We start from the raw sequence: 25,450 nt of genomic DNA, 5'->3' as shown, positions 1-25,450 counted from the left end.
CACCCTGCGTGTTATTGCATATTAAATGGCTGCTCCTGTAGAGTATGGCTGCTCATCGCTGATCCTGTTGAGTATCTGATGAGTTGCTTTTGGTAGTGCTCGATCGAGGGTCCTCGTATTTATCACCGCTTCCTCGGCATTTAGGAGGTGTCGTGATCTATACCCAATAATTTCAAAAAGAGTAAAAAGTCAAGTGGAAGCGACTTGAGGAAAGACTTTTTTTTGTAAAATTCTAATGTCTGATTAGCAGGGACCCAGCTTAGCATTGGCAAAGCCACGGAGCTTAATTTTTTTTCACGTGGGAAACATTGAAAAGTTGGAGGTCAAGAAACGTTTCAGCATGCCGCTTGTAATGGGGCTGCTTACAGCACGCGTACATACACACAAAAGTCGTCAGAAGAAAAGAATTACTATTGATAACCTTTTCGCAGTACTTGAGCGTGATACATATATAACATAGAAACACCACTCGTTTCTGTATTTAAAGATTCAAGCCGCGGCTCTTTATTGTGCGTCTTAACTCTGAAAGACAGAAAATATGTGCTTCAGATAATTCCAGTGATGTAGTTAGTATCTTACGTATACGTCTCTTGAAACACAACACGATAGTTCGTTGCAGGTGAGCACGATTCTTGATGTGCGGTCCAGTGATCACGTGACGCGTTCGTTAGTCAGTGCAAATAAACTCCGTCGAGCTTGAAACGGTCAAAAGTGCAGCAGGAAGTGCCTATGATGTGCGTCGCGTATCTGTGGCCAGGTCGTCGTCGCCGCCGGTCTTGCGCGTCACGCGCAGATCACGTAGAAGAACCAGTAGAAGACGTTGAGAAACACGAAGCTGGCGGGAAAGACGACGCGCGACACCTTGTCGATGAGCAGAGCCCGAAGTCGGCCCTGTTCTCTCCGGCTAGGCTGGGACGGACTGCCCGGATCCTGCAACGACATCGACGATCACGTTTCAGTGAGGCTCTCATTGGCATAGGTCGGCATACTCACTCATCAGTATTGTTAACAGGTACCCGCTCCGCGCTCATTTCACGGGTGTAAGATCAAGCGTTAGTGAGCGACTAAGGGTGGGAGGGGACGGGAGTATGAAAGGGAGCGACTGCCAGTTCACGTATGAACGAAAGGGTCAGTGGCGGCGAGTTTCAATGGACATGAGTATGTAGGTGAGCGCCGATTAGTGGAAGTATACACGGCGAGTATGAATGTGATTCGGTACCAGGGAGTGGGAGAGCACTTGAGTGCAAGTGATTACGTAACCTTTCAAAAGTATTGGTGAGTAGGTAGTGAGTAAATTTCCACTTACGGGGCCGACTTATGGCGAAAGGAAACATATAGGACTTCCGCACAGCGTTTAATAATTACGTACAGTGCTGAACGATTCAAGCGCGATACCTGGAGCGCGTGGCGGCTGCCGCGAATTCTGCGCCACCGGTGGGCGCCGATCACACCAAGCTGATGCATTTTTGTGTCACATGAAAGCAAGAGCCTTTACGATACATCTTGACTCCATTATGCGCCTCAGCGATCACCGGTAGCGTAAAGCGCTCCGGATGCCATGCGGTCAGACTACTGTGTTTCAATCGCTGAAGACTGTACAAGAGGAACACATGCAGGTGATTCATGAACATTACGCTCTTAATTTTGTTCTGCATAGGTTATAATACGTAAGTGAATCAGCTTTACAGATATTTTTATTTACTTAGTGGAATGTAGCACAGGTAAAAACCTACATGAAAGAACATTTGTGCCCCTTTAGTTCAATTTAGTGAGTGGAACATTCTTACAAATATGTTTTACTTAGGAGAACCTGTGTGGAACCAGGTGAAGAGTGTAGCAATGTAGTAAATGCGAGCAAACGTTTTGTCCTGTCGTTTTCTCTCTCTCTCGTGTTTTTGTTGCGTTTCAAAAAGTTGTCAAGATGAACGTCTACCAACTAACCTGTTCGTCCATCCCACTGCAGTAAACGAGGCTGAAAAATAGTCATAAAAACATACGAGCCCGCCAAACTGGCAAGTTATGTATATAGAACACATATTAGACTGTACGCGGTTCCTTTACTTTGTGCCGTCTAGTGCGATTCGTTTGACAATCGCGAACATTTGAACATGCTCAGGTTTGCAGGCCCCTCTTCAGCGATGTGTACTGCTCTGCACTGAGCCCTGCTACTGCTTGCAAGCGGAAGTCGTTGTCGTGTTTACGAGGACATCGTGCTATGGAGCAAATAAACTTAAATACTTGGTGTGAAACAAAAAGCGAGATTACCGAATACACCAGTGTTGCTGGCGTAGTAAACACTAAGTAGTGCTGCAACTCATGAAAAGAAATAAGCCTGACGGCAAACCGTGTTCCACGAGTGAACCAGTTTTATACAGCTAGATTGCTGGCGGTATCACAGAGGGCCTGGGCTTGATAGAAAGTGGAAACGTAGCCGAGCGCCTGCCTACTAAAATGACGAAATTTTTGTACAGCATGTAAAAGGTTCTGTCCCAGCTTTAGCGCTGCCACCCTCAAGTCCAGCGCCATCAGATATGATTTGTGACTGCACTACTCGCATCAACTTTCTCACCATGCGGATACGCACTGCGTCGAACTGCTTCTGGCCGTCTTCGAGGATGATGTTCACCACCGCGTATTCCATGAGCGAGGCAAACACGAATATGGTGCAGGACGACATGAAGATGTCGATGGCCTTGATGTACGAGACGGGAGGCAGGTCCGCCTGGCTCTTGGCATGCTGCGTGCACAGCGTGAGCAGGCTCGTCACACCGAGTGTCACCCTGGCCGGCACGGCTTCCGGTTTGATCCAGAAGGAGATCCACGACATGATGACGATCAGGCAGGTCGGAATGTACTGTATGGAACATGTAGTAGCCAAGGCGTCTCTTCAGCTTGAACGTCAGTTGAAGGCAGGTGAAGTTGCCTGTAATGTTGAACGTAGTCATAAACGCCATGGAAACCGGCGGTAATCGAATACTAGGATGAAGTTACGGTGACACTTGCATGGAGTTATGAAACCTTTTGAGCCAGAAAGGATCCAGTTAAGACTGAGTTGTTTCTCAAAGCACTGAACAAGTTGAATCTGATTTGTACGAAAAGGTATATCAGATACAATGCATAGGAATTGCATATGTAGTGTTTGAGCTGTATGTCACGTGGTAGGTTCTGCCAGAGTAACCCCGGGGTATAGGCGCAAGCTTGCTGAGCGATCTCTTAAAAATACAGGTATACCTAATTAGCACTCTTGCAATACGTTTTCGCAGGACAGCACCGCGACCATGCTACAAGCATTCGAACCCCTTCACTCCTCTCATTTGTATACACTAATGGTACTTTCGGCTCACGAAAATGCCCGAGGTTTACTCAATTCGATTAAAAAATTGAATAAATTGTGGAGTTTTACGTGCCAAACAAAATATGAATATGAGGAACGCCGCAATATGGGAATCCGGATACGTTTTTACCGCCTCAGCTTCCTCAACATGCACCCAAGTCTGCTTAAACGATCCTTTTTCTTTTTAATTTTTTATTTACCCCTTTTTTTTGCATTCCACCCACATCTAAATGCGGCCAGCGCATCCGGGATAGACTCGGTGACCTGGAGTTCACCAGTGCAGCGCCATATCTGCTAACCTACCATGACGCTTGTTTTACTCAAGTAGCCTCGAAATCGGAAAGTTCCGTTATTTACGAGGTATTGTCAGCGGGCTGGTGGATTCTTTTCTTATGCCAAATTACTTCTCGTACTCCACAGTCAAACATGCCATTCATTCATAAACGGACACATACACGATATCTTGGTCATCGTGTCTTAAGTATATATGCATATTGGTTCCCAGACACTATCTACTCAGTTGCCCCAGTGTTTCCTGTCGAATAAGGGGAGGGATATAAACTTTATATCTGGGAAAGGTGGAGAGGTCGGGTTGGGTGATGTGACTTGAGCCTGATGCTCCAATTTGGGGAAGCGGTTTGTGGGAATGACAGAGACAAAGTAAGAAGATGAAGGAGGTTGGTATGGACAAAGGTGACGATGAGGGCTGCGCATTCTACTCTTTCGGTGCAACGCATACGTGCACCTTGGCGGACAGAGGTCGAGGCTGTACAGGAGCGTAGCCTGGAGACAGCCTATGGCCCTCGTGATTTGCACGGCGGTTATCGTCGCAGGCGTATATAACAATGAGAAAGCAGAAGCTGCAGGTGGTCAATTATTTGTCGTAACATCGCCTTGTTGTGTGTGGGCACACATACTGCAGTACGTGTTCGTAATCGGAGCTCCGATTACCCAGAGGTAACCGTGGTTAACTGAGGATTCGAATCCGGAGAGTCCGTGTTAACTTGACGCTTTGTCTCTAGAGGATCAACCCCACGTCGATTGCACCATCTGCTAGACCTGTGTAATAGGAGCGGGTGACTCTTGCATGCGACCTACAGCTGGTCCACGTCGACGACGCGACCACCTCCGACGAGAATTTACTCACACTGCTGCCTTTTTTTGTGTGTGTGGCAAACTGGTCTTGGTAATTTGGTTCAATATTTTTGCCTGATTTATCAGCTTGGGAAAATGGCTGGAGTTCACTTTGTGTTGCGTACTAAGAATTATAACGTCTAATAACAATACCTGTCGAGTAGGACTCTGTACAGTCCTGGGGGTCAGTGTGCTCCAGGTCCAGTTGAGGCAGTTCGAAATCGGTGTGCACCACGGGTGGATCTCGGTCATTCCATTCGAACACTAGGTCGTCCGTTGTGTGTGACACTGACAGAAGAAATCACGCACTGCGTTAAGTTTTCTGACAGGCTCAACACGAACTACGCGATATCTTGTTTCTGGCAATAAAACCCTAAATAAATTAACGTAGTTGGCGCATTCCTAATTAAACTTTCTGAAAGATACAAATCGTTTTTCGTGCTTGTGAGCATAGCTTCTCGTTTTTTTTGTAAGGCAGACATTCGAAATTAAGAAAATAATTAAGTTACAGTGATTAGTTTGAGAACTAAGTAAGCTTAAAAAGGTGACTGGCGGGCCTAATTTCCGACCAACGTAATAAGGACACCTCTAGTTATAGTGCAAAGCCTTTAATGTAGAAACTAAGAGAGGCAAAATGGCCTTTATTGCTGCTCAAATCTGAGAAAATAGCCTAGCAAGACATTCTTCGTACGATTACGTGTAGCGCGCAGCAATCGAAGATTGCAACGTGCTAGCTAAACTTTTTCGGAAGTAATTGCTGCTACTGCACTCGCTCTAAACCGGCAGTAAGTGTTGGCCAGAATATTTCAACTCCAATGTGTGCGGTGGATCTCTAATTATCCAGTTACTATGCAACTTCTATGGTGCCCAGTAAATAACCGCTAAAAATAACTTACGGCTTTCCATCTGCATCGAGCAAGTCTGCGTGTCGTGCGGGTAGGAGGCGAAGTTCATCGCGCAGGACAGTGTCAACGTCAGCCTGCGGTGTAAACAAAAAGCTTTGACAAATTCTCAGTGTCACTACAAATGAAAATCTCTTCTGGACTTTCATGATAACTTTCTCACTTTATTTTACGGCGCTCAACTAGCCAGTTATTAACCCTATTACAAGGAACCATGTTGACCTTCCTGACTGTATTAAACATACTGTTCAAAGAGAAAAAGGCTTAACCAAAGTGGTTCCCAATGAGTCAAAAGACTGATCGGCGTTTCAATAGGGAAATTTACAATTGCCTACAGCCTTCACGGAGATACGTCCGCACATAACTTGAGCAAACAAGTGTTAAGCACACCAGCTTTCTTCAGCAACATTCCTGTTTTTATCTCTGAGCCTTACTTCTGCACTTTTTGACGAATCCTGTCTCCATCGTCAGCCACGTTTATTTATCCTACCTCTGAAAACGCGCAAGTTCGTGCTGAAGTCCACTCCCCTATAGCGTGGGAACTGGCTACTGGCGTATTAGCGGTGATATGAGAATTATTTCCTTCTGACTCACTTGACCATGTAGAGGATGGTCTTGTCTCTGTACAGCCATATGTAGTGGTTGGGTACGGTCATCGTCTGGAAGGTGACCTGCTTGGCGTTCTTGAAGAAACAGTCCGGCCGCCAAACCCTCTCCAGCCAGTCTGTCTCCAACACCCGGTACTCGGACGTCATGTTGTCCGGCAGCCGTAGCCGATGGTCCTTCCACGACTGCGAGAAAAAGATATCCGCCGCGTACGTCTGCGATAGGGACAGAAATGCACGTGTTATAGTTAAAACAAACAAAAATCGACTTTACCCATATCACGATAGCTGTCGACATCAATACGATTAGCAATGAAGCAATGTACTGACACACTGCCGGAACGCATCATGGATGAGGCGTTTACTGCCGCCCAGTTCCTCTCTCGCCTTTCTTCATGGGCATGGTGTGCCATCTATTGGCGACGCCGTTAAGTTTGCATATGGCCTCTGAGTATCTTGACGCACCGGTGCATGCGAACGCTGAGAAACGTGTAATGTATGACGCGTTAACTGAAGCCGGGTTCCCTACCGACCTGAACTTCACGCTCGCCATGGTCCAATGAACCACCACCACCCTTGGCCGATTCGTTCGAATGGTATAAGGATTGAATCACTGTTGCCTGTTACTCAAAGGAGCTTCATGCCGAATTTTATGCGTGCTCACAATGCCAGTGGCGTCACAACCAGTCACAACAATCGTGAGGTCCATTATTGCGATGACAGCTACAAGGTGTCCAAAGCAGCCTTCTTGACGCTTTTATCGGGCAGTCATTTCTCGAGACACGGAAAACGTTGAGGGATGCAACACACGTTTCAAAGCAAAAAAATAAAGCATGCAGATTGAAAACAATGTTTGACTCTAAAATGACGCGACATTTGTTCTAGATGGCGAGGTAGCAGCAGTAGCGAATGACATGAGTGCAGCCTCGTCGCCTGCAGCCGTTAGCTTTCTGCGTCGCAAGGACTAAGGCCATGCATGCTACTTGTTGAGGGAAGAGCGTTGACGATAGCTGTATGCGCGGAGAAGTACGGCACGTTTGTAAATACATGTAAGGCTTCATACCCCTTGTGTCCCAGAGGTATGATGCTTTGAATGTATTTATATACTGCTGACACATGTCGTGGCATGTGTTTATTCTGGGGATTTGGTCAAAAATGGGCATATAGCCAGTCGCATATACACCGGGACCAAAGTTCTGCACTAAGCTAGACAGAAACCAGCAGCAAGTTGCCTATTCGGACGCATATCTAGTCGCCCATGTTGTCTATTAGGCCTGAAAGCAGTCAGGCCATTGGGTCCACGTTGTCCACCTGTATCCACAAATATATCCAGTGAGGAAACAACGACGAATGCCAAACCCCGGGAAGAGGCAAAGAAAACTTCGCCTAAGTAGAAACCATGCCTAAGGAAAGCGAGCCGAATAAGTAATCAACATTGCTTTGGTTGGAATTCCAGCGTTTGTCGTTTTTGTCTTCAACATGAAGGCCCTAGGCTCGTGTGTACCCATATTCGTGAATTTGCCAGTAATTGGGTGGTTAGCAGAAATAGCCAGTTATGAGTTGAACCTTTAATTTGGGAGTTTTTACATAGAAATAACAGAATTCAGAGTACGAGAAATATAAAAAAGTACAAGTCCGGAATTGTACAAAAAGCAGCATAATAAGAAACGATTTATGCTGATAATCGATTGGGTTGAGCAGGTAATTCTCAACTTCGGAGCAAAAATTTCTGTATCTGGACAGAAGGCAAATAGGCTGCAAGAAACGATATCACAGGCACATCCTGACCAAGACTTGTAAGTAGAGATTGTAATAATATTTTCCTCAGAACAAAGAAACGTCAACAAGACAAAAAAAGTATGTATTTTCTGCAGCTTCGTGCCAAATACGTACAATGGGATGATTACCAGCCTAAATCAGTGTAGCAATCAAGCCGATTTTTCAGCCTAGTTTCTACGTCTTTCTTTTCTAATTAGCGTTCTTTTCAAATTCTGGGTTTTCTTTCACCCCAATCAACGTCTTGCGCAGTGGCCTCTACGCGCACACTCCAAATTCTGATTACCTTGAGCTCACAATAAGCTCAATATTTTTTATTGGTGATGACGAAACTGTCAAACACCTCTTGTGCAATTTCCTTCAATACGACGTCCAGTACATTTCTTGCCGAGTGCAAAAGCTGACAGGACTCTACTAGAACATTTTCTCAAACGAAAATCCTTGGACCCTGGCCACATCCGTCGATGGCGCGGAAAGCTATTCGGGAGCTGCAGGCAGCTTTTCTGGAACACCAGGCCTCAGTAACCGATCGTAGCCGTCCTCCGTGCAAGCAGTGCTAATTCACTAATTATCTACCTGTTTTCCTCTTTCTTTTCCCCTTCCCTTAGATTCTGTGTAGGGTAGCAAACCAAATGATTGCCTCGTTGACCTGCTTGCTTTTCCTTTCTTCGCTCTCGCTCTCTCTCTCTTTTTCTCGCTGCCGATGTCAGAGGTGCAGTGGCCGCGCCTTACGCTGTCAGCTATTCTGCACGGATTTCCACATACAACGGGACTTTCCACTACAATACAAAAATAAAAAAAATACCGCAAGTCATTCGACTGGCACGCCCGAAGCGGCTCGGAAAAGTGGAGAATAACCCCGAGAGGCAGGCGTAATAAATGAGGGTGTCTGCTTTTCTTTGCCCATTTCGTAATGTCCGCTGCGAAGCTGAACCATTGCAAGCCTTCGTAAATTACTGAAGCCCTGGGGGGATATTATGTAAGTGTCCACCTAGTGGACATGTCAATTTCATCTGCTGCTTAAGTGCTGATTGGCTGGCGGCGCCTGTCCTCCTTTTCACGCGTTCCCCAGCCCAACCAATCAGAACTTTATAAGCAGAGGAAATGAACATGGTCACTAGGTGGCCACTTACAGAATGCTGCAGCCCCCCCCCCCCCCCCCCCCACCCCCCTTGTCTAATGTCAAGCCTAATAAGCAGCAGACGAGGTCCTTGCATTGAGTGTTTTCGCTTTCAAACGCAATGTTACTCTGGGTCGTTTGGGTAAATTGCGAAATAATTGCGATGGGAGCATATGGAGTAGCATGTACGTAAAAAGAAGAAACACAGAAAATGAAAGCAGAGCTATTGCCCTTTCAAGCAAATGAGAGGGAACCGGAAATTACTTATACTCGTACACTCGACCGTACGTGTCAGAGATGTCAGAACTCATTTTGCGCAAGCAGTTTTCGCTCTTGCGTATAAACGGGTCGCTCTCCACAGAGCCACAGACAGGTGACTGAAATTTCGAAGTCACTGTAATGAGGGGCCGAACATACAACGCGAACATGCCGGGAACAATTTTGTACATGATTTTCTGCGAGTCAGTAAATTAACGAGCACTTCGGGACACTCGGGTTCCTAGCGTACTAGTCGAGTCGGAACTTTTCGTTTCGTCAAGTTTGCTCTTATTGTTCGAGTGCACGTGTCGTTTGGGGGAAGCCTTCACCGTTTTAGTTACTGTAAAGCATAGGTTACCGTTTTTTTTTTTGCGTGTGACAGATGAGATGGTTACTTTCTGAAAATGACGGTGATGAAGGCTAAAACACGGTTAGTGCACAGGGTCATGAATATTTCTCTGCGCCTGTTCGCAAACAGGTTTTGCGATACGCGCTGCAGTATCCTTGCTCAAATTTTGGAGAACGATCGCATTTTGTGGTCTGCTTCGTCGAGTGCAACACTTACCACAGTTATTTGCCTGGTTTTTAAGAAAAAAAAAAGAAAGCAGCTGGCAGGCGGCGACACAAGTTTATGCTAGCGCCGTTGCTGAAGCAGCTCGCATCCCCATAAGTGAACGCAAATGTGCACTTTTTTTTCTTAAAAACCAGGCAGTTAACTGTGGTAAGTGTTGCACTGAACGAAGCAGACCACAAAATGCCATCGTTCTCCAAACTTTGAGCAAGGACAGTGCAGCGCGGAGCGCTGCGCTGCGCCAAACCTTTTTTTTTTTTTTTTCGCACAGGCGCAGCGAAATATTCAGGACCCTGTATGTGGATCCCAGAGAGAGCCATATCCCCTTGGCAGCCATCTAAAATTCTACGCCATGAATGGCTGGCCGGCGGCAGCTGCAGCCCACTGCGTTATCTGCTTGGAACCTTACTCACTTGCAAATGAGTTCATATAACCGGCGAGACACACATTATGTATATACTACTGCATTTCGCGTGAAAAAGTTGAGATTGTACTTGGAAGAGAACGCACGGAAGTGGCACCAGTTACCTATGATATAGACCATGGAAGCGATCCTTGGAATCCATGGGCGCCTAAGTTTTACTGCGATTCTGCAGTATAGTGACGTCATAACGCACAAGGTAGTCAGTTGGGAGCAGGACATTGCGACGACTTGACACTCGCTCCGGCTCGCTCGGTCGACTCGTATGACGGTGGAAAAATATACAGGTGTCTCAACGGCACCGTCTAGAGCGAGGTGACTAAAACTTTGTTCGGGCTTCCTCCTTTTGGCGTCAGGGGCGCTGCAGTGTTAGAGTCATCATTTTCTGTCGTCTGCTAGCGGCGTCAGACCCTGCGGTCCCGTATTTGGTTGGCAATTGGCCTTATATTGCTTGGTGTTACTTTTTCTGTGACATTACTAGCTCTGGCCCATTCAGTATTACTGCTTCCCGTGCTATTTGCGAAGAAAAATTGAATATGCCACTACTTACCACAATCTGGATTTGCAGTGCGGTTATCCCTCGTCATACAACGTCTCAGTTGGTGCTTTTCAGCACTCATGTTTAGCAGCGCTACCCAATAGCCGCTAAGCCACCGCGGCGGGTAAGAGTAATAAAATGACATTTGCGACTCCTTTTTCTTTTTTGCCTTAATGATGATACAAAGGCTATAAGCCCTGCGTCAGAACGGCGTGAAGAATTTACTGTGACATCTTTTCACGAACCAGTTTCGGCTTCGGTATCCAAGAGGTGGATGCTTCATGATGTGATACGCCACTGACTCGCTACATTCCTGCGAGCGCTATATGTATACCGCTATCACACGCTAGCGGAGGCAGGAGAAACACGCGTTTAAAATCCTTGCGTATATCATTTATTAGACAAATCGTCTTACTTATCCTTATTGCTACACAACATCAGTCAAAATTTGCTCTGTGTCTCGACATCACTATGATATTGATTGAACCAGGTCGTCCGACGTTTGGAGACCTAACTTAGTAACACTTCGAAATCTCTGAAGTTTTCTAGAGTGTTCGTGTTTGCTAAGTGCGATAATTTCACAAGTGATAAACACATGGTACAATTTATAGAACTTTGAAAATAGGTGTCACAATTCTTGTAAGCGCAATCTGGTTTCACCTTCGGAATTCGTTTGAACATTAGGTCGCTAATTGGGGACACAATTACGCACTTGTGCGGATAGTGTCTTCCATTGCAACTACAAAAACTGCCTATATCTTCATTACTTCGGCGGGTATCGTTGGAAGCGGGTTCGTTAAGTTCTTGTTATATTATTTCGTCACTAATCGGCGTAAGCCTCACAGAGCAGAGAGGTGAAATGTATTAGCGACAGATGTACAATTAGGCAGACTTAGTAAGGGTTGGGAACTCAAGGCACCATCCATCGCGCTACGAACCAACGATTGGAGATGATCGGAGGGTTTTAACGGGCCAGAGTAAAACGTCAGCTATGACAGAGGCCGCAGGGAATTAATTATGGACAGTGGTTTATTTTCGACCAGCTTGGTATTTTTACCGATCGCTCACTGGTCACGACACAAGTGTCTTCATACCCTGCTTCCATCATGAAACTGGACCGCCGCAGCCCGGAAGTGTGCCAACGATGTCGTGCTCAACTGAAGAGCGACAGAACCACAAATCCAGCGTTAATAATCTTCTTCACAAATTAACTGTGCATGCGACGCTGTATTCTCGTAATAGTCTTTGCAATACTACGAAGGGTTCTTCGCCAGAATCTTTCTGACCTCTTAGTGCAAAGAATGCAAATATTCGTTTAGTTCGATCAAATAACTATGATCTTATGTATAAACGCGCTTGCCGCTTCGACTGTGTTAAGCCTACGTATCATGACTCGATAGCGCTTGTTTTTGGTGCGCAACATCGTAACCACAAAGCTAAGTGTGTGGTTGGAGCATAAGGAACACAAGGCGATCTGAGTATAGATGCGTTTTGACATTAATTTTGTCTAAACAGTTTTCTTCTGTCCAAGTGCATATAAAATGAACAAAATGAAACCATTTTAGCCGCCCAGCGCGTTTCGGGGATCCCGAGGAATCCCGGCCGCCGATATCTTCGACAAAAACAACCCCTCAGACTACAGCGCACGTGAGAATGAAACAGCTGGTCGTTCATCACTCTTCCACTTGAATACCACGGAACGTCACACTGGACGCACGACGGCCCTGGGCCCGCAGTGCCTCTGTACGAAATAGGGAGAGCAGTCGCGCGGTCACGTTCTAACGGAACTTCGCGCAGAGTGTCGGTGCCAGCGCTGTCTGCTGAAGCGTGCCACGACAGAGAAACCAACGGGAGCATGCGGATCGCGATGCCGCAACGAGAAGGCCGAGAAAGAAGGAAACGAAGACTCCTTCTCTTACCCGCGAACCTTCCGCCCGTATACGCGCCTGCGAAGGATCGATAATGAGTGCCAGTTGGCCAAGCCAGCGCGGGAGCCCAACGTGACGCCTATCGTTGCCTGGGTGAAGAAACCGCTGAACGGGTATGCTAGTGGCCTTGAAGCTCCTCGCCCCACTAAGAGCTGTGCTCATTATCTAATTCAGCCAAAGAACGAATGATATACTCGTATTCTTTTTGCACCACGGCAGTTGCAATAAGTGACACCTTTTTATAAATATATTTCACTGCTTTGTGGAACGTTTGTGGAACGGCATTGTGATGCATGTTCCAGTAATTAGGGTGAACGTTATGTGGAACGAGGTTAAAAACGATAAGCAGTAACAGTTAAAAGAAGCTCGACCGAAGGAAGAGTCGACACTTAAAGATATTTGATTCACATAAATTCTACTTAGTAAGCAGAACTGTTTTGGGAATGCGTTCCACCTACTTAGTGAGACCTACGCGGAACGAACTTAAGAGTACACGGTGGACGCTACGTAACAACGTCTACTATCCTCATATTAATTATCATGAATGAATGAATGCTTTTATTCGCACTAGTGTATTAGGGAAAGTACGCCTGAGAAAAAGATGACGGACAGTGGCTTGAGGACACGTGGAGCCAGAAAACCAACTACGGAGAGGCATCACAGTGTGCGCGTATTGCAGGGTCTATGACAGTATATACGGTGGCAAAACATTCATGCAACCATAAAAAATAAACGAAACAATATAATACATTATATAACAAATTATGGTAAACAAAAGCTCACACGACAGAAATAAAAAAATGAGTGTGCAAAGAGTATGTTATAAAAAAATTCATCGGCATCGTCATTGTATATCATGGCCACTGCAGGACAAAGGCCTTTCCCAGCGATTTATAACTCGCGCTGTCTTCCATCATCCAACTCCATTCTTCGTGCCGGCGAATTTCTTAATTTCCTAACACTACACAGGTGTGCGAATATCACTTTTGAGACCGAGCCGAATACGAATCAAATAGAGCCGAAACCGAATAAAATCGAATTGAATTCGAAATACTTTTCGAATGGTTTTCGAATCACAAGCAGCCATTTTCACAACTGATGTAAAACTATGCTCACATCCCAGTATTCATTTTGTTAGCAAGTTTCCATCATTACATTCCACGTTATGAAACGTTGTTTATAAAAATTCACAAATGGTGCATTACGAACAAAGAAGCATGTTCGTTCGCATACACAGGACATTTAGGATAGCGCGACCAATTGCTGTAAAGCCAGCAAAGTAGGGATCGTTCGGCCACGTAGCCGTTGGTTATATTCTGATGTCTTACACTTATATATATATATATATATATATATATATATATATATATATATATATATATATACTGCACCTACGGGGATGAAATTTCTCTTACTTTTGCTATAATTTCATGATTCTTTGCACGCCATTGACGTTTTGAAATATTCGGGCACTACGTGAAAAGAATTCTTATTTTCTAACAGTGACTATTACATTCACATGCCGTATCTAACACGGCACTAGTGGATTCGTTATCCAAAAATTTGAAATGTTTGCGCACCTCTACACAACACCTAATGCATGAAAGTGAACTAATGTCATCCACCCGACTGTGGCACGAAGCCACGAATGAAACATGGGCAATCCTCGAAAAAAAAAGCTTGATGAAAGGTTTATGAAAATTTCGTCCCGAGCCGGGATCGAACACGGTATCAAAGACTTTTAGTTACCGCCGCGTTACTATCTGAACTGTGCCCTATTTATCCGGTAGATGACATTTCTTTTTCTTTCACAAAAATTCTTCCGCCTTGTCGATTATTTGCACTACTGATTTGATGCTACCGTTTGTCGTGCCGTTGTCGACTACGTTTCTTTCCATTGGTATATCCATCCTGTTACTCTAAGAAACAACCGCTTATACGTTCTAAGCACTGCCAAACTCCACTCTATATCTCCTAATTAATCTGAAGTAGAATATCAGCTTTGCCGGTTTGCTCTCTAATGTCTGCACTCTGACGTTTGCGCAAAGTTATATACGCTTACTATTTGTTTGTCCATCGTTTGTTGCGTGGTTTTTCAGTTCTTTCTCAATTGACGTTTTCAAGTGAAGCTTTCATTGCGTAGCACACTATAGATATGTGGTTTCAGGATATATACGGCATTTACGCACAGGAACACTAATATATATATATATATATATATATATATATATATATATATTTGCACAAGCACTGCATATTAGCGACATATATGATAGTGCCTCTACGCGCACGTCTGTCATACATATTCACACAATAACTAACTACATAAAACATTACACATAATACAGCATCACAGGTATATCCAATGCTCATAAACCTCGTAATAGAATAGCGCATGATATTTGACAAAATTCCTGAGCAGTCCCCCGAAATTGATATGCTCCACAGCTGCACAAGCATTACAGAAGATTTAAATGCACACACACATCTGCACTGTGACCCAAGTGGTACAATACATGTATCTTGTTCTCTCTCCGCCGGCACCTCTCCCCATCATGCTTCCCCCGGCTAGAATCAAACATCACGGACATCTCACAATGTACATCTGCCTTAGGTGGTGTTTGAATTTCGGCATCTTTCAGCCGCCATGGGGACGCGTAGTGGTTTTGGTATTGCGCTGCTAAGCCCGACGACGCGGGATCGAATCCAGACCGCGGCGGCTGCATCTCGGTTGTGGCGAAATGCAAAAAACAGCCGTGTACCTTGCATGGGGTGCACGTTAAAGAACCCCAGGTGGTCGAAATTAATCCACATTCCCCCACCATTGTGTGCCTCATAATTATGTTGTTTTGGCACAACAATTGCAACATTTTGTTTCGGCATAGCTTGTGAACAGTGTAGTATAGTGCCTGAATATAAACATTGCATTACAATAATGTTGTGGCTTGTGCGGCACACTAACGTTGCTGAAGATTAGAAGTCGCATAAAAATCTAAATAAAGACAAATGTTGTCATCGCATGTAGTTGTATATAGCATTTAATTAGCCATTTCTTCGATTCCAACAGGCGCATTCTATCTGCCTCCCATCTTTAAACTTGAAATTCCAGCCCAACATAACTAGTGAAGCCTAGAATCTACACTTTGATGTTTCAAGACAGCACTGAACTACAGTTTGTTATTGAATAATGGTCTCCATATGAGAGCAAGGCATTTGGAATTAATTCCAAATGCTTGTGAGGTTCCCATTTCACATCTGCAATAACACACGCACACGCACGCAAGCACACGCACATACAATATATATATATATATATATATATATATATATATATGCTTGTTATTATCTATGCATGGAAAATTAGTTTTTAGACACGTTGGTTTACTTCTCAGTCATTTCAATTTTTTTTACCGAGAGTGCTAGTATGATTGAAGTGCACTAAAATCACTATCTTCCTTATCTTATACTTAATACTCCACTAATAAACCAAGAAAAATACTTTAGGCAAAATTTCGAGCATCTTATTTGCTAGTAGGTACTTTTATTGATATTATAGTTCAGTGTGCCTCTGTCCACTGCCAAACGTTACGTACCAAATACGCGAATTTTCCAAGTTCATGCACTTTCCGTGGTTAATGTACTTTGCGTTGAAATATATTCAAACACCAGTTATTGTTACTCCAGATAAATAAAGCAATTAAAAACAAATAAAACCGAATGATTAGTATATTTCCTTTTTGCTAGTTAAAGGGCCAGGAAAAAAAGAAATAAAATGTCCGTGGAATTTTTTTTCTAACAATGAGGCTCAAGCTGGCACAAACAGAGCTGTGAGGTTTACGTGTGTTTGTGTGTCCATGCATGTTTGTGCTTTTTATATGAATTACTCTCGGTATTTTATTACTTACCGGAGCAGCATATTTAAAACTTACAACTAGGCTGCCTATTCTAGCTAGTGTAACTTTCTTTCTCCATCGATGGGCTAATAAGTTTGTCACAACAATTACTCTCCGTTCCTATTCCGAATGTTATGCTTCTTCCTAAGTATTCCATTCATTCCCAAAATTATTCTTCCGCTTTCTAGACCATACCAAACATTTTTACTCATACAGTTCGATTCGTAACCTATCTGCCTTGGTGAGTATGAGCCACTCTAAAACGCGCCCTTAGCGGGATATTGCAACGAATTTCGTCCCACCGTGCAATCACTCTGCGTGTATTTTTGTCGTCTTAAGATGCGAGACCCCGGAATCACGGATTACGGAAGGATAAAATACATGCTCATCACTTGCCTTTTTTTTTTTTAGGAAGGGCCCGCAACACCTCTGCCATGGGAAATGCAAGAATGTATCAGCCGCCGCCGGCTGTCACTCAGCACTGGTCATGAGCGAAAGGATCCAATTGGTTTAGTGCGGTAAGCTTCCGCTACGCAGTCGCGTAACTTTTTTTTCTTTGTGTGGCTCCAATAATTTTAGGACATCTTTCTGCGGAAGGACTTGTTTTGGTACTTCACTCAACAAATTGGTGCAAGTGTATGCGAAGGAAACAAGTCCTCTCTAAACGCAACCTTTCTCAGGCATTTGAACTCACGAATACCTACTGTTGTGTTCAACGGCTTTTGCACTACACAGACACAGCCGCTGCTCGCCGGGAGCGCATAAGAGGCCTGCCCTGTATCAAATCAAACGAAAACGCCCCGTGACGAAAATCGTGACCGGAAGTTTGAAACTGAACGTCGCGGCCGTTCGCGGCAGGTAAGCGGACCATGTAATTCATATCATTTGGCCTTGTAAGCGTCTGCAGAGACGGAAACTATCAGTATTTGCTGTGACACGGAATCATTCAAACCTCGTGACTTGCTTTGTCACTAGACGTTTCCGTGTGACGAATAGGAGCGTGGCGTTGTCGGTTTCGATATTGCCTGGATTGAGCCTTGAAAACTGATTGACTAACTCGAATTAGGGGCGATTTTGGGGATTTTCAAGAAATTTGGGCGCGTTAAAATGCGACTGCCTCCAAATTTGCCTTATGTTCTTCTGTGACTGCCCCAAATGGTTTAATATAATAGGTAATTAACGTTTTTTAACTACTCAGTATAACATTATTAATTGTCGGAGTCATGAGGGAGGTGTAAAGGAGTACGTTTATCTAGGTCAATTACTCACAGGGGACCCTGATCATGAGAAAGAAATTTACAGAAGAATAAAATTGGGTTGGAGTGCATACGGCAGGCATTGCCAAATCCTGACTGGGAGCTCACCACTGTCGTTGAAAAGAAAAGTGTACAATCATTGAATTCTACCGGTGCTAACATATGGGGCAGAAACTTGGAGGTTAACAAAGAAGCTCGAGAACAAGTTAAGGACCACACAAAGAGCGATGGAACGAAAAATCTTAGGACTAACGTTAAGAGACAGGAAGAGATCGGTGTGGATCAGAGAACAAACGGGGATAGACGATATTCTAGTTGACATTAGGCGGAAGAAATGGAGCTGCGCAGGCCATGTAATGCGTAGGATGGACAACCGGTGGACCATTAGGGTTACAGAATGGATACCAAGAGAAGGGAAGCGCAGTCGAGGACGGCAGAAAACCAGGTGGGATGATGAAGTTAGGAAATTCGCAGGCGCAAGTTGGAATACGCTAGCGCAAAACAGGGGTAATTGGAGATCGCAGGGAGAGGCCTTCGTCCTGCAGTGGACATTAATATAGGCTGATGATGATGATGATGATGATTATGATCATGATGATGATAACATTATTACAGGCAAAGTATCTCCGCCTCGCTTAGGAACCCTACTAGAAGAACGCCACATTCGCTGCGCTAATAGATTCGTTATAAAAATTCTGTGTAGTCTAAAAAATGCACCCTCTGCATCCATCTGACCTTCATGAATCAGCAGGATTTGCTAATCGAAAAAGGTACAATAATAAAACTTAAGTCTGCATAATTAGAGTGCCTTTGTCCACACTAGAAAACGCAAACCTAAGTAAGTAATGCAACGTAACCTAAGTAACCTAGGTTACTTAAGCAACCTAAGTAAGTAATGCAATGGAAGAGGTGCAAAAGTTGGGATTTCCAGCAGCGCAAAGGTATTGAGAAGCTAAAACAAACCGCCAGCGCTCTGCCATTCACCGCGACATAAAACGAACGTTTTTGGTTGCTTTTTGTCTGTGTCATATTTCAGTTTCGTAACCTTTAGCTGTGGCCGCATAAATCTATGCCTTGACCCAAGGTTCCTGTGAGCGCAATGTGGGGATCTGGATATCCCTACATGAATACGATACAAGATGCTGCTGCGACATATTTTTGCATAAATTAGTGGTCCAATGTATTCGCTTAGACGGCACGAATAAAAGCGCCGACGTCGGAGCCTAAAGCTCCATTGTGCCTTTAAATTTGAAACGCTAGACTGAAACGTCTGCAAAGATTAGAAACGGGATTCTTACGCGAAAGCCACGGCGGTCTGAAGATTGGTTGGTGATCAAGAAGACTCATATATTCGGACAAGTGGAGAGGCTAAGCGAAATGACGATATCAAGTGTTTTTTTTTTCATACCCTCCTCCTCCTAGGGATTTTCTTTTCCTTCCCTACTTCCCTTGGAGGGTAGCATGTAGGCGATTACTTCTATGCCAGCAAACCTCTCTGCATTTAAATAAGGAGCTCTCCATCTCTCTCTAGTTTGGTTCATTGACTTAGCGGGGAAGCTTGGGCGTGTCGGTGACTCATTGAAAAAAAAAACACAAATCGCGAAAAACACACGAAAAGACAGAGCGACAGTCCTGTGTGCGTGTCGCTCTTTCGTTTCCCTGTCTTTTTGCGTGGTTCATCTGGCTCGTACTGACAATAGAGGATAGAGCAAGAATTGGATTGTGTTAGAAATATATTTTGTAAAGTATAAAGAAACACTCACGTATGAATTTGATAGAATCAAAGAAAATTTGTAATACAACGTTTCTTGAATTTAGCAAGGAAATAAATAGTCTTGGATCAAACACACTTCTCAACGGCTGCGCCGACATCCCTATGGCAATCTCCTATTCATGATTCTACTAAAAACGAAAACTAGGAACAGAAAGGTTTGGTTCAATGTGGCGAAATGGTCCTTCTAAAATAGTTTTCCTTAATGATTAGAAACGGTTGCTTATTAAGAAATTATCTGTCGTTTCATCATCCCCACATAATGGGCGCCAGACCAGCTCTTCATAGATAAGTTTAAAGCAGGTACTCGACAACGCAATTTAGTGAAATGTGCTTCCATTCATCTCGCACGGCAAAACATTCTCATTCAAGGGAATAGCAGGTATCGATCCTCAGATAAACTTTAATGGTGGATTTCATGACACTCGCAAACTGCGCGCCTGTTGGACCTAGTAGCAGTTAGGAAAACTCGCGCAGGAAGTATTCAGAGAAAAAGACCACTGAAGACGGGTCTTGTCAAGCCATATTCTACATATTTCATTCATGAACATCATAGCTTTATTGCGATACTACACCATTACCAAGTTCCCCTCACATTTCTCTAATTGTTTCTAAAAATTTCAAATTGTCAACTGTACAAGAATAAACGTTGGACTAGAACAAATGTGCGATAAGTGTAATCTCCGTGACCATGGTAGGCACTCATAAAGAACAGGAAGATGTATAGGGAAGCACGCTACATCCCCCTTACCTCAAAGCCCCCATCCCCCCTCACCGAACTTGTTAGGCTAAACAGCTATGATTGGCATCCAGCAGTGAGTCCTGATTTCACGAATAAACTGCTTATTTGTTACTAATGCTCAATTTGTACTTTTCACAACTGTAAATTACACTTCATAAAGCACTCTGATGCAAGTACCTTCCTAACGTTATGAATATCACGTTAAAGTGGCTGTGAAGAAATAAAGGCTACGAAAGGTTGTGAGCTAATAATAAGCTTTTTGTTACTTGTGCCTAGGAAAGCAGGCTGCATTCAAATCGCAACAACTGTAGCCAGCAGAATAGCTGGTGCTCGAATGCTTTCTGGAATGCGAAAGACATGCGGTAAAAGAACGTTGTATAGCTCACCATGGATTCTTCGTCGATAGAATCCAAGCTCATGACGGTCACGTGGAAAAGCACAACTGTTGGGCGACCTGTACGGGTAAGACAAGGCGCCAAGAGTCACGGAGCGTTCCTCATTTGTACTAACCTGGTGTGCGAAAACCATGCCATACTGTAAATTACACTTCATAAAGCGTTTAACAGCCTGCTGCTAAATTCAGAAACTCTAGTTAGCACTGTCTTTTCAAATTCCACTTCAGAGTGAAGGTTTTCAGGTCAATCAATAGTACATAGCCTACTAACTAGCTGACAGGCAACGTTATAACAAATCCTTGAAATAACGAATAAATGGAACGACTTCTTTCAAGGTGTAAATCGAATGAAAAACACAACATACCCAAGCAAGCAGACGACTGGACGTCCTTATTTTGTTGTGTTTGTTGTTTTTTTCCTGGTTTTTCACCTTTAATCATGGGCCGACTGGCATAGCTTTCAACCGTGTTGCTCAACGAATTCATCTAGGTGCTAGAGCTGCGTAAAGTATTTTTTCGTTTCCTAGCAGAGGAAACCTAAATAGGTTCTTGATCGTTAAAGCAACAAAATGGACATCAATGTTTTTTTAATGGTAGAAAAGGAATAAAAGTAAGAAATTTTTTCCATCGTCACCGCAATTATCTGCGAATTCAAATTTACCACAGACCCCTCTGCATGCGTCGACAGAGCCCGACTTTATTATTACTTTTTTTTCACCGCTGGTTAACAGAGGTGAAAATATACACTTCTGTTTGAAGCTCAGGAGCTCACCTGACTTCTCGCATGTAATTTCCTGCTTCTGTATAAATTTAGCAGCGATTAGCTTGAATTTGATCACGATAGATGATTTTAACTGCTGGTTTCTCACTTAACTGATTTGCAGTGATTCTCCCGGAATAGCACGAGAATAGATCCTTTACGGAGAGGATATTTCCAGAAGTTCATTCTATTATTTGCCACGAAAATAACACCCTTCAACAGTGAAAGGTGTTTTGTGTTCCGCTTTGCAGGCGTGTTAGTTGATTTTGATCACTCGTAATGCTCACCTTGAGAACTGCGTGCAATTGATCCCTGCTGTCTACGGTTCAGTTGAAGGCGTAGGAGCATTTCATACACTCACCTTCCTTCTTTGGCGGTGACGACCTGTCATACTGGCTAGGGTCGTCAGGCAAAATGTCCTGTAGTGTCAGGTTACACCGACAGCTCCTGTCACGATTTGAAGTTTAGAAAACGTGGCGTTGCGTTATTTATTTTCATTGCAAATTACGAAGCACGCAAACTGAAGAGTTAGATGTATATCGATGAACTGAGATAGCAAGGTTGTACGGTCACTTGCGCACATTTAACAGAAGCGTAACAGTATCTTGATAATTAGCTTAGGACAAAGCGAGTGGAATTAACAAGGCAACCGCGAATTTGGCTTGTTAATTAAGTTTGGCTTTAAAACAGAGATTTGATTAAACAATGGGAAAGCGCACGAGTATAATTTGTGTGACTTCTCTGCCTGGTGACATTGTGAGCATTCATTATTACACTTTGCTCAAATAAACTCGAGTTGCACTATGTCTATGAAAGCGGTAACATGTAACGTGAAGCAAACGGAACACGTGTTTAAACAGAACCAAGGATATAGCATAAATATCTGTTTTGGTAGTTGTCCTCCACTGTTCTGTGCATGCAGCGCAGGCCACTAATAATTATCATCAAAGAATGATATGAACTAACGTTATCTGGTCGGCTGTGATTATATCTTCTTTAGTGTTCAAAACAGTTCCAAGGATAAGGAAGCCTCACTTATCGTCGTGTGCGTTGGACTGTTACTTAGACTAGAAATTTCAGTTGATCGAGTAGGATCGGCTGCAATTTATTGAACTTATATAGAGGCTGCCATACTGGAAAGATTAGAATATTACGGCGTAGCAACAATAAGGAAGCATTAACACTACAAAGTGTGATTGAGGAATTTAACTTCCGTAGGGTGAATTTGTGTCCAGAAAGTAAAGCAACACTCAGATTGCAACAATAATCGCGAACATTTCATTCAGGCGTCGAGCGTAGTCCAACCTAATCTCACGGGTCAATCCTAGAACTATTTAAACGTGCGTAACCTGTGATTCCAGAATAACCCCTCGTGCTCTAGTTAATTCGAGGTTGTACGACTGATTACATTTGCCTCTGTCACTACACAATGAAAAAAAAATTTAATTCTGGGGTTTTTCGTGGCCAAGCCACGATCTGATTAAGAGGTACGCTGTTGAGGGGGACTGTTGATTTATTATGACCACCTGCGGTTCTTTCGCGCGCACCCAATGCGTGATACACGAACATTTTTACATTTCGTCCCCATCGAAATGCGGCGGCCATGGCTACGATTTGATTTGATCCCGCTAACTCGTTCTTAGCAGGGAAGCGCTAGAGCCAGTAAGCCACCGAGGAGGGTGCAATATAAGTGGTGACAACGCTAAGGAAAATTCGGGTACCGCAAGCGGGTTTTAAGCCGAGCGGTAACACAATAACAGCGAAAATTAGGCAATAAGCAGTGAAGTAAGACGTAAAACAAGCACATCCTTATCGAAAAGAAAAAGAAACACACATGCCCGATAACTACCATAAGAATCTCTCATGGCATGGCAGAACATACGGGATTTCTTTTTATATGGGCATCACATGTTTCATATAGGTTTGTTGGATAGGGGGGCTCCGGGCCATATGGGTGTTGTCAATAGCGATGCATGGCATTGTCTTACCGTAAACAGAGTGCCATTCCCAGAAGGAGCGCGCCAGCGACATTCTGCCACCTGAATAACGAGTCCACGACTGCGGCAACTGCGCTTTCGGCAGCTCGGCCTGCACCACGCCGACAGACTCAAGGCTCGCGCTCCTCCACTGCAGCACAGGTCAGCATCTGCACCGAAAGACAAAAGGGCGCCATCCGTGTTATGCTCGCCACGTAGTCTGCAGGGAAATAAACGCAAGAAGCTCAACGTTGATGAGGAAACTGGATGCTTCCTTCAAGACGCGTTGTTTACTTCTTGGCACTCAGGTTTCTCCCCGAAGGGTATTAAGCGAAGAAAATTCTTTCGTGTAACAGTGCAAAGATTAATAGCGTTCCTTACACTTTTTTCTCATAATTCGGCAAACCTTACCATGCGTTTTTTTTTGCCATTCCCGTTGCTCTTCTGCTTTGGTGAAAAGGCTAGAAATGTGAGCTTAGAAGATATTGTGCTTGGTGTTTGTGTGTATACGTGTGCATTTCAACGAACGCCTTACTTCGCATGCGAAATGGGACCGTGATTTCTCAAAAGAGAAGTTTGAGACGAAGTTCCTCTATGATGCTGGGAGGCACCAGTTTGCAGAGTATATATATATATATATATATATATATATATATATATATATATATATATTCTACTTTTGTGTCTTGCCGCAGTCCGGCTTTAGTTTTAAGGAGCAATTAAAGTCGCACTGAATGGAGTGCAGAGAGACGACGGCAATACTGTCACTCCGGCAGTATTTGTACTTGCAGAAGATGTTGGGGTAGTTGGTTCATGCATGAAATGTGGTTCTGGCGCGTGGACAACTAAGAGAAAGGAAGAAGGGACATAAAGAATGCAAGAACGTTCTTTCTGTCCCTTCTTCTTTCCTCTTAGTCGTCCTTGCGCCAAAACCACATTTCTAGTGTTTGTACCTGCCTGCGTCTTAAATTTTTCTTAGCAGCGCGCAACACCAAAGCCCCTACGCCACCACGGCGGGTCAAGAATAGAGTACGTCAGTCGCAACAGTAAATAAAGCTAAACACATACAGCTATATGAAAAAACCAAAGCTCGCTGGTCACACTAATTACAAAATAGTATTAAGAAAGCAAGAAATTAAGGAAGATTTCGTGCCTCGCAATGAAAAAAAATGGGTTATACGCGGGAGAGAGAGAGAATAAACATCTCTATTGGGTAAATGAAGCTTTAGAGAGGCGTCCTCATTCCACAATGCCTTGAGCTCGGGCAGCGTCCTGGGCCCTCGCAATCAGTGGTTGCTGATCCTCGAGGTCGGGGCTCGCAAATACTCTCTCCCAAAGCTCGTTGGTGTGATAAGGGTTCGGAGGATTTAGTGGTGCCTGTCTGCAACTCCCTACTGTGTGCCTTTGGGACCTGAGCTCTGCGCAGCTACAAGCGGTATTGTGGAGAGAATTGTGTAGGGGCTATGAGGTGATTAATGGTTGGGGGGGGGGGGATCTATTGACCTGTGCAGATAGGAGGAATCGCTCCTGTTCTCTAGGTAATGACTTGTGTGGGGGTGCGTATGTTCTGCGGGTTAGTTTGTAGTGTTGTGTGATGCCTTGGTACGAGACTAGAGGGTGCATGCTTTCGGGTTCAGAGTCCTCGGTGTCGGCTCTGTGGGTCAAATCTCCAGCCACGTGGTTGGCGACCTCATTGCCAGGAATGCCGTGATGAGCTGGCGCCCAGATGATCATGACTGATCTGGTTGGCGGCTTTTGATTGATGATCTTGAGCGTAGTGGCATGAATTCTGCCGCTAGCGAAGTTGCGGCACGCCTGTTGGAGTCAGTCACTATGACTTCAACCTCTGTTTGGGAGAGCGCGAAGGCTATGGCCGCTTCCTCGGCCTGGAGGGGATTGTATCGGGTGAGCGAAATGCTGCTCCGATGTTCTTTTTGACGATTACGGTGGCTGTTGTGGCTGCGCGTCTGGGGTAAGACCCCGCATCCGTGTAGGCTGTAGAAGGTTAAGTCCCGTATTGCTTGTGTATGGCCCGGGCCTCCCTTCGCAGTGCGTGGTGCACTGGGTGCAT

General features: G+C 44.3%; 1 pseudogene; it reads right to left on the bottom strand.

Moving 5' to 3' along the window:
• Positions 1-479: 479 nt before the first annotated feature.
• LOC119431369 (glycine receptor subunit alpha-3-like) lies at positions 480-23,711 on the bottom strand (annotated as a pseudogene).
• Between the last annotated feature and the right edge of the window lie 1,739 nt (positions 23,712-25,450).

This window comes from Dermacentor silvarum, chromosome 10 (assembly GCF_013339745.2).
Source record: "Dermacentor silvarum isolate Dsil-2018 chromosome 10, BIME_Dsil_1.4, whole genome shotgun sequence".
In the NCBI taxonomy this organism is placed as follows: Eukaryota; Metazoa; Arthropoda; class Arachnida; order Ixodida; family Ixodidae; genus Dermacentor; species Dermacentor silvarum.
The sequence above is the reverse complement of the archived record's forward strand: the minus strand, read 5'-3'. Positions and strand labels throughout refer to the sequence as shown.